Genomic DNA, 10,653 nt, shown 5'->3' with positions numbered 1-10,653 from the left:
TATGTACAAGTGTGACCGGTGAACATGGGGCTCTAATACCAACTTTTCACGACCTGACCTCTCGAGTCATGATGGCACCTACTATAACTACCCTGTAGGTAAGCCAACTCTTATCCCAGAACTGCAAGTAATTAGATTATGGATAAAAGCTGAATAATACCAAAATAATAACAGGAAGTGAAAAAACATCATAAGAGAGTCTAAAACCATGAATAGAAATCTGAAAATGTCTTATGACAACATCGACTCAAACATATGTCCAACTAGATGCCTCTAAACATGAGTATGGGCGTGGGCTAAGACATATCCCTAGCTCACCCTCAATATACAATATAAGCAAAAGTCTTTTGAAAATAAAATAGTAACCAACTTGAATACTAGTCCCTGGTTAATGAGAACTCACCACAACACCACCAGATAAAGGATGCCTACTAGTTACGTGGACGATTTGGATCTTCAACCTCAACCCCTACATTATGAGATAATGTAGGAAAAAGTATGCATTAGTACGTTGGAATGTACTAAGTATGTGGGGCAATGCAACACATGAAAAACCATATTTGTAAAAATGACCATTTAAATTAGCATATTAGGAGAAATAGTCAAAAATCATAAGTAGTGTTTAAGAAAGATCAATGCATAATAACCATAAGAGTATCATGCAGATTAAAAGATAGGATTAGTCATTTAAAACATAAAGAAACGTATATATGTGGGATAGGAACCATAACCGACAATAACACCATGCGAGCTATATCATGGAATCCGATGATCCCTACATCGAGAAGGAGGAGGCTACTTTGCCAAGGTAGACTCCTAACCATGAACATGTGTTATTTGTGGATCCACTAGCTAGGCCATAAAGAAAATCCTACGGTGGCACATAGTTATGAGATAAGAGACTTTATATAAGGACCCCTTGCTTCGAGCCCCCACCTCAAGTCCACATTCGGTGCTAAGTCAAATTCCACGGAATACATACATAACATAAGATCATAATTTCATATATCATAGTTATGATCATAGGTTTAAAATCATAGAATATCTCATTTTCATAACATAAGTGAAATGCGGGTATTGTCCTTCCACATTACAAATCATACATACATAGACATAATTCATACTTGGAAATTAGGGTAAAACTTGGATTCACAATCAATTTGATTGAGATTCATAATAATACCTTTGAAATCATTAAATAAAACTTCTCATAGAATATAACTTGAAAATTCATGATCATAGCTTATACTTGAAATTAGGATATGACATGAATGCATGATCAATTTACTTAAAAATCATGAAATTGACTTGAAAACATGCATGATCATAAACTTTATATTAGCCCATACATAATTCATATAGATAATATCTTTTAGAAGTATAAATCAAAATACTCATAATTTACATCATGAACCCTGGAAATCAAAATAAGAGAACTCATGGAAAAACTCTTCAATTTAATTCAATAACCATCAATTTATATCAAAATAGACTCATGATCATATTTTAAATCAAAATTCATGCAATTGGGATGGAGATAACAAAACACATAAAATACCATACTTTAGTTTGATAGAAAACTTGAGAAATTGATTGGGCTTAATAGATGAAAGGATCCATGAATTAATACCCACATACCTTGAGTGAGAACACCAATTAATTTGGAAGAACTTGAGAGTTATGATGGAGAAATTGAGTGAATTTGCTTGAAGTCTTCAATGAAAACCCTTGAGAGCCTTTTTGTAGAGAGAGAAATATTTGATAGATAAATTGTAGAAGAATGAATAGAATTAGAGGTTTAGGTTAATTTATAGAGTTGAATTAGGTCCTAAAAATGTCTAGGTTCATTAACTAATAACTTGGAAAAAGTCTAAAATGTCCCTAAAAAAGAAATTAAATTTGGTCAGGAAAGCTTCCCAGGTCCGCGATGCGGACCTATCGCAGTCAGCTTGGCCGATAAACTATCCCAGGTCCGCAACGCGGTCCTTTCACGGACCACACTATTTTTTGGTTTTTTTGAAAATCTTTCTTTTGATCTACGGGTCCTAAAAAACTACCAAGACCATTTTCCCACAGGTTTTGACCCTCTGATCGATATTCCGAACTCAGATTTTCCAAAAACATTAAGGATAATATGTTACATAATCGGCCTATTTCCAAAGCATTCTTAAGGTATATATTTTTTAAAAAAATTCTGAGGGATGTTACAGTGAAAAGAGTTTCTATACTTTGAAAGATCGACTTACCTCGGCTCCTATTTTGACTCTACTGGAAGGATTAGAAGGGTTTTTGGTTTATTGTGATGCTTCTAAGATTGGTTTGGGTTGTGCCTTAATGTAAAATGGTAAGGTCATAGCCTATGCTTCTAGGCAATTGAAATTGCATTAGCGTAACTACCCTACCCATGATCTTGAGCTGACGGCCGTGGTCCTTTATTTGAAAATTTGATGGCACTACCTCTTTTGGGTACATGTAAATGTGTATACCGATCATAAAAGCCTTCAATATGTGTTCACCTAAAAGGACCTCAATCTATGACAAAAAAGGTGGCTAGAGCTCCTCGAGGACTATGACATGAGTGTGCATTATCATCATAGTAAAGCCAATGTGGTTCCCGATGCACTCAATAGAATGTCTATGAGGAGTGTGGCCCAGTTGATGAAGGAAAGAGGGAGTTGGTAAAATATGTTCACCAATTGGCTAGGTTAAGGGTGAAGTTGCACGTTACCGATGATGGTGGTATAGTTGTCAAAAATGGGTCCAAATCCTCTTTGGTAGTGGATGTTAGGTCGAAACAAGACTTTGACCCGACACTTGTCGAGTAAAAGAAGTTGGTGAAGGAAAATAAGTTAGAGGTCTTTTCACATGGGTGAGATGGGGTGTTATATTACCAAGGTCGGTTATGCGTTGCAGATGTGGATGGCCTAAGGAGTTTGATCTTGATGGAGGCACATAATTTTGCATACTCCATTCACCCTGGTTTGACGAAAATGTATTGAGACTTGAAAGAGTTGTATTGGTGGAGTGGCATGAAGAAGGACATAATGAGGTTCATGTCCGAATGTCCGAATTTTCAACAAGTGAAGGCCTAACATCAAAGGCCGGGTGTCTAGCCCAAGCTATTGAAATCCATACTTGGAAATGGGAAGATGTGAATATGGATTTTGTAGTGTGTTTGACTCACATTCGGAAGTGACATGATTCTATTTGGGTGATTGTTGATAGAATGACTAAGTCGTCTCACTTTCTATTGGTTAAGACTTCCTATAGGGCCAAAGATTATGCAAAGTTATATATTTGGGAGTTGGTGAGATTGCATGGTGTGCATTGTCAATCATTTCAAATCATGGTACTCGATTCACTTATCACTTTTGGAGATTATTTCATAAGGTCCTTGGTACTAAAGTAAAGTTAAGCACCACATTCCATCCTCAAACCGATAGGAAAGATAAAAGGACAATTCAAACCCTAGAGGATATGTTAAGGGCTTGCGTGTTACAGTTGAAAGGGAGTTGGGATGATTACCTACCGCTCATTGAATTTGCTTACAATAATAGTTACCACTAGAGTATTGAGATGGTGCCATTTGAGGCTTTGTACGGGAGGCGATGTAGATTCCATTTGGTTGGTTTGAAGTAGGTGAGATGACCTTGTTAGGTCTCGATTCGGTACTTGATGATTTAGAGAAGGTGAAGATTGTTAGACAAATGTTGAAGATGGCTCAAAGTCGTCAAAAGTCATATTTCGACACTAGAAGAAGGGATCTTTAATTTAATGTAGGCGATTGGGTGTATTTGAAGGTTTCATGCATGAAAGGTGTGGTTCAGTTTGGTAAGAAAGGAGAATTGAGCCATAGGTATAGACGGCCTTATAAACTCCTAAAGAAGGTTGGCAAAGTTGCGTATGAGTTGTAATTACCTTCGAAAATGACCATGATTCACCTGGTGTTCCATGTGTCAATGTTGAGAAAATATGTGGGAGACCTTAAATCCATTGTGTCTTTAGAGGTAGTGAATGTTGAGGAGAATTTGACCTATGAAGAAGTCCCGGTGGAAATTTTGGACTGGAAAGTCAAAAGGATAAGGAACAAAGAAGTTGACTCCGTTAAAGTCCTTTGGAGGAATCAACAAGTCGAAAGTGCTACATGGGAAGCAGAAGAGGATATGATGAAAAATTATCCTCATCTCTTTCATTCTACTCAAGCCTTAGGTAATAAGTAATTCAAGTTCAAATGTTTAAGACTCTTATGTTTTAGTTTTCGTAAGTCCTCATGTGCATGTATATTCATGAAGTTAACTTTTAAAATTATGTTTTATGTTTAAGTTTAAAGATTTCATGGTTGATACATTTCAAGTGTCATTGTATTCATGTTGCGTTGCTAGTCCTTGTGCCATGTTCTTTCTATGCTAACAGTTCTCATTCGAGGACAAAAATTCCCAAGGGGGAAATATTGTAAGACCCCAGAAACTTGGAAAGTCCTAAACTAAGGATCAAAGGAGGAAATCTCAGAAAGTTGCAAAAATTGGCACTAGGGGTTGACCACGAAAGCCATCATGGGCCGTGGTGAGAACTACAGACTATGGTGAGTAGTCGTGGTAGAGATTCAGAAGTTTAGAATTGCAAGGAGAAGACCACGACAAAGGAACACGGACCATGGTGATAACCATGAGCCATAAAGACTTCCGTGGTGACCCCTCCCCAAAACCCTTAGGAAACATCCCAAGGCAAGGGCCACGGACGACCACCACATATCATAGAGATTTTCACGGACTGTGCAGATGGTCCGTCCAGGGGTCCATTCATTCTATCTTATGGTCTCTAAGGTTAATTATTTAGTGTGGGAATATATTTGGAGATGTTTTAAGGTCACAAGAAACCTTAAGAATAAAGTTAAGTTGAAATCTTCCTTACCGATTGAGTGTCGATGTAAGATTCTACATAGGTCAAATTTAATCAATCATATATACTTCAATATATAGACTCAGGTGTCCTATTAACTACCAAATCAAAGGTCTCTGAATCCTCTTTCCAACGCCACTAATATTGCCTCATTTGGAGTCTGGAGTAAACAGTTATGGCCATTTTAGTGAAGCTTCTCAGACAGGAGAGGACCACGACCCATAGTGGCCTTTCATGAAATGCAATACGGTCCATAGTGGTCGTCCGTGAAGATCACTTTTTCAACCTGTTTAAGCCTTGGGATCACTAGTAAGTACCACTACCCTTGGTGCTCTTTTGTATACCTCATTAAGGTTCGTAATGGTCGTCCGTGAAGAAGGTTCAAAGACTTTTCAGCAAGACTTTCAAAATATTTTTCCAAGTCTTTTAGCACGGGACCCCACCATGGTCCATGGTGAGCATAACGGACCGTGAAGGTCCCCCCTGAAGTCCAGTTCTTGCTAGTTTAAAAAAGGAGTATTTTAGTCCTTTCCTATGTTTTAAATCAAAATGGAATCGTTTTGAGGGCTGAATTCTTCCATCTAAAGAACCTAAACCCTTCCAATACCTCATTCTTCACATTTAGACTTAAGTATCTCAAATTCTCTCTTCCCAAACTCTCTCAAGAACTTCAAGCCAAGATTAGGGTTTCCAAATTCAAGAAATTCAAGTCTCCTTTCTTCCTCAAGTATTCTTAGGGATTTTGTTTCCCTCAAGGTATGTGGGTTTTCATCCATGGGTCCTTCCACACATGGAGCCCAAATATTTTCTCAACCTAGCATTTCAATTTAAAATGATGAAATCTTATAGACTTTTACATGATGACTTTAAATGCATAGATTATGCTATATTTGAAGTTTCTTTACATATATTGATAGATATTAACTCTTGATTCCATGAAGTTATGATGTTATTAAAGTGCCTATATGAAGGCTTAAAAAGAGTTTTAAGACTTATATGGTGGGTTGCTTTAAGAATGTGTATTTTATGCGTTTCCATTACTATCATGCATGAAAGAATTTTTTAAAGGCATTGAAAGATTTTTACGAAATAAACCCACCTAGTTTCTTATGATAAAGAAAATTTCAAATAAAGTTTGACTCCAAACGAATGTTATGAAGTAAATGATTATGGAAGGGAATCTTTATAAAATGATTGATTGATGAATTGATTCTTAACCAAAGTAAGGTTTTAATGTGAAAGGACGATTCTTCCATTGAATCAAAATAAAAGGTTTTAATGAGCTATTCCACCGATTGATGTTTTAATATTAAAGTTATATAATGCTTATGTTATATTAATGTTTAACTATTATTCCGTGGGACTTGACCTAGCACCGAATGTAGCATGTAGATGGAGGCTCGACCGAAGGGGTACTTAAGGAAAGTCTCATGTTGCATTAACTATGTGCCACCATAGCGGACCTTGTTAGCTATTTTAGGCTAGTGGATCCACGATTAGCCATTAAACTTAAAGTTAAAGAATGTTTAATGTTGATCAGATTCTATCTGGCAAGTAGTTTCCCCGTGCCAATGTAGGGGGATATGTTGGATTTCAATTAATAGCTCACATGATCTTAAATGTCGGTTATGGTCTCTTCCCCACAAAATGAATGTTTTAAGGATTCTCATGCTGATTTCTCATGCATGCATTTACTTATGCATATTGCCTATACATGTCTCTTTCTTATGTTCTTTATTTAATAGCATACTCACATACTTAGTACATTCAAAGTATTAACTCATACTTTTTCCTACATTATATCACCATGTAGAGACCAGCTTCACTCCACATTCTCCTCCCCATGACTAAGTTGATCGTTGAAGGCTACCACTTTGGAGAGTTCTCATGTTCTGGGAACGATACTCCTATCTTATCTAGTTTATGTTATGTTTATACATTTAAATTAAGTTTGGTATTTTTGACTTAAACTTTAGGGTGATCTAGGTACATGTCTTAGACCCCTCCAAGTCTTAATGTAGAAGGTATTGTTGGACATAGTAAACGATGTTTTGTTATCTTTGACTCTTAATCTTGTGAATCCACTTAGTCCCTATATCCCTTATGTATCCTCTTGATTTTTTTATCATTGCCAATGAAATTCTTAATGAATGCTAAGCGGCTTAGGTGATGTATCTCTGGGTGTCTCATTCGTCGTGTTATGTCTAGGTCCTAGGCTTGGGTCATTTTAGAGTGCTACATGGGAGGTCGAAGCCGATATGATATCCCGATATCCTCATCTCTTTTCTCTCATGCTTAGTTGAGGTATTTAGTTCCTTCATGATAGAACAACTCCAGGGCATAATATGAATCATGAAAAAAGGGAAAGTTTCCTAAACACCTTATAGTCTCCTATTCAAAATTGTGGCGCGCTTCACAATAATGAATAAGACCCTATTTGACTTGGTATGTTGGACTCTGAGGTCTATTCAAAACCTCAGGCTCTGATACCAAGTTTGTCACAACCCAATCCTAGGGTCTAGATGTGACACAGCGAATGAAGAACCCAAAGGTGCCTCAAACAACCCTCTTAGAATTTATTTAGTCTTTCATAGGTAATGACAATAAATAAGCAAGCAGAAATAAGGAGAAATAGGGACTATAGGGAAACATCATATCAACCATCAATAGTCAAGATTTGTCTTACATTTGTCTAATAATACCTCTAGTCTTAAACTTGGTGGGGACTAAGACATGTCCCTAGGTCACCCTCAATCAAAATAGAAATGAAGTACCAGGATAGATGTCTAAAGGTTTCAACATAACATAAGCTAGAAAGAAAAGGAATATTGTTCCAAAAATATGGGAACTCACCGAATAGTAGCCTTCAAATAATCCCAATTGGCCACATGGAGGAGAATTAGGAGGAACGTTGGTCCCTATGTGGTTATATCATGCAGGCAAAAGAGTATGCGTTAGTACTTTGAATGTACTAAGTAAGTAGGCATGCAATATAATTGAAATCATTAGGAAATTTATAAAGTAAAGTAATTAAGTAAGTGCATGCATGAGAAATCAAGTAAATAGCATTCAAAATATTTATTTGTGGGAAGATGACTATAACCGACATTAATACCATGTGATATATAACGCAGAATCCAACATAACCCCTACATTGGAAGGGGAGACTACTTGCCAAGGTAGAACTTTGTCAACATTCATTTTCTTTAACATTTAATGGACTTTTGTGGATCCACTAGCCTAACATACAAAGGCTCCTATGTTGGAACTTAGTTAATGAAATAAGAGGTTGCTTCTAGAATTCCCTTACCGATCCCCACTGCAAGCCTCATTTAGTGCTAAGTCAAATCCCATGGAATAGTATTTCATAGTAACAATAAACATACTTATAATTTGAGACATCGAATCATCATTCGGTAGAATAGCTTCTTAAAACCTTTAGTGATTCAAGTATGCAAGAATTGTCCTTATTGGATAAAGATTCCATTAGCTTAGATGAGAAATCCTCTCACCAAAATTCATCATCTTATTCAAGACTCCGTTAATCATAGTCATTAGCTTTCTTAAACGTTTTAAATGTAGTCCATAACCTTCATTTCATGCTTTAATAAAAATATAGTAAAACTAGGTGGGTTCAAGTCACTTCAACTTTCAAACATGTATGTAAATGAAATTATGCATAAACACTATGAAATTCATCAATTAAAACCATGCTTTAAACAACCCACCATGAATTTTAAGAACCTTTAAGGACCTAAGTCGAGAAAATACTTGTAAGCCATCAATCCATGCATTTGAAATCAATTTGTATCACAGACGACCAATAATCATTAATTTAATCATGATTCATGTTATTGAATAGAAATTAGAATGAACCATGAGGAAATCTTACTTGAAATCAATAGATTTGATTGAAAAGAGTTTGGACTCCATGGGTGGAAGAACCCATGGATAAAGACCCGCGCACCTTAGAGTGAATCTTGAAGAAGAATTGAAGAAGTCTTGAGAAGCTTAAAGTAATCTTGATGCTTGTTCTTCAATGGGGAGCCTTGAAACCTTTTAGTTTTAGAGAAATTTATTGGAGATGATTTAGAAAGGACGGGGAATGAAATATAGTGTTTTAGGTAGTAAGAAGGGTGGAAAATAACCCTGAATTTTGCCTAAAACCGCTTATACATGTTCAGGGAATTGTCCAACTTACCCATACTAAAAACTGGAAATTTTTGCTTAATTTTGGACTATCCGAGAGCAGGTACGCAACACGAATGTGCTCCCCCGTAGTTCACTTTTTTGTAAAGTTCATTTTTTACCAGATTTGAGCTCAACTTGAGCTTCGTCAAAATTTTCCCTAACAGGGAACAGATCTGTGACCCGCCTTGGTCGCGGAGTCTTCTGATTTTGACAATTCTTGAAAATTTCATCTCGTAGAAAATGTGTCTAAAAAATCCTCCAAAGACATTTTCCCTATAATTTACCTTATTATAACATATTCAGACCATGAAAACTCATGGGATCTTACAACATGTGTGATAGATTTCAAGGGTAATAGGATGATCAATTGCCATTGATAGGGTTTCTCACACATTTATATAAGGGTTAAAGGTTTTCTCACATTATGTTATGATGTGGATTGGTATTTTTTTACCCTTTCCTAATGCTTTTAATGATTACGATTTATAAATTCCATTGGAATATTGACTAAGCACTGAAAGGACTTTGAGGTGGGGTTCTATCACGATCCAAGCAAGGTCCTAGGTGTGACACAACGATCGGAATCCAGAAGGACCCTAACCTAGACTCTTAGCATATCATACATGAGCATATATAAGGTAAATAAAGAAATGAATCTAAAACATAAATGCGAAAGTAAAGTCTCAACTTGAATAGTCTCAATAAAAGAGAATAAGTTGCAAATGGAAAGACAACATAGACTCCATGAACATCTAACATGCCTTTACTAATCTATATAGGGAGATAAGGCAAGATCCTAGCTCACCCAACATAGGTAAGAAAAGTCATAAGAACATAAGGAATACATAACTATCATGTCCTCAAAACATGAGTAGTCACCGATAATGAGAATAATAATAAGCTCTAGCCACGAACGGGAGATGAACATTATTGCCAGATCTTACATTATAATATAATATAGGAAAAATTATGTGTTAGTACATGGAATTCACTAAGTGTATGAGAAGTATGCATAAACAATGAAAGTGGAACATAATCAATATGAGCATGAGATGCATGACCAATATTTTGAAAACATGAGTAAAACCTTGAAAATATGAGTAAAACCTTGAAAATATTTAAATATATCAAAACATGATGAGTAAAACCTTGAAAATATTTAAATATCACAATCATGTTGTCAATATATCAAAACATCTTCATGAGAACTTAAACATTTTCATATACCTTTGTGTGGTATAGGACTTTTAACCAACATAAAATACCATGCCAGCTATGACATGGAATCTAATATACTTCCACATTGAGAAGAGAGAGGCTACTTTGCTAAGGTAGACTCTGTGAGAACCTTTCTTTAACATTGAGCTATTTGTGGATCCACTAGCAAGGCCATATTGGCAAAAACTTATGGGGGGAACATAGTTAGGGACTAAAGGTTTCTACTAGGATTTCCTTAGGAAGCTACTTGATCTTCCACACCGAACAACACCTTAAAGTCCTCTCAGTGCTTAGTCATTATCCTAACAAAAATTCATAAATCATAGTCATAAACATCATTAGGAA

Source organism: Solanum dulcamara, chromosome 11 (assembly GCF_947179165.1).
Source record: "Solanum dulcamara chromosome 11, daSolDulc1.2, whole genome shotgun sequence".
Taxonomy (NCBI): Eukaryota; Viridiplantae; Streptophyta; class Magnoliopsida; order Solanales; family Solanaceae; genus Solanum; species Solanum dulcamara.
The sequence above is the reverse complement of the archived record's forward strand: the minus strand, read 5'-3'. Positions refer to the sequence as shown.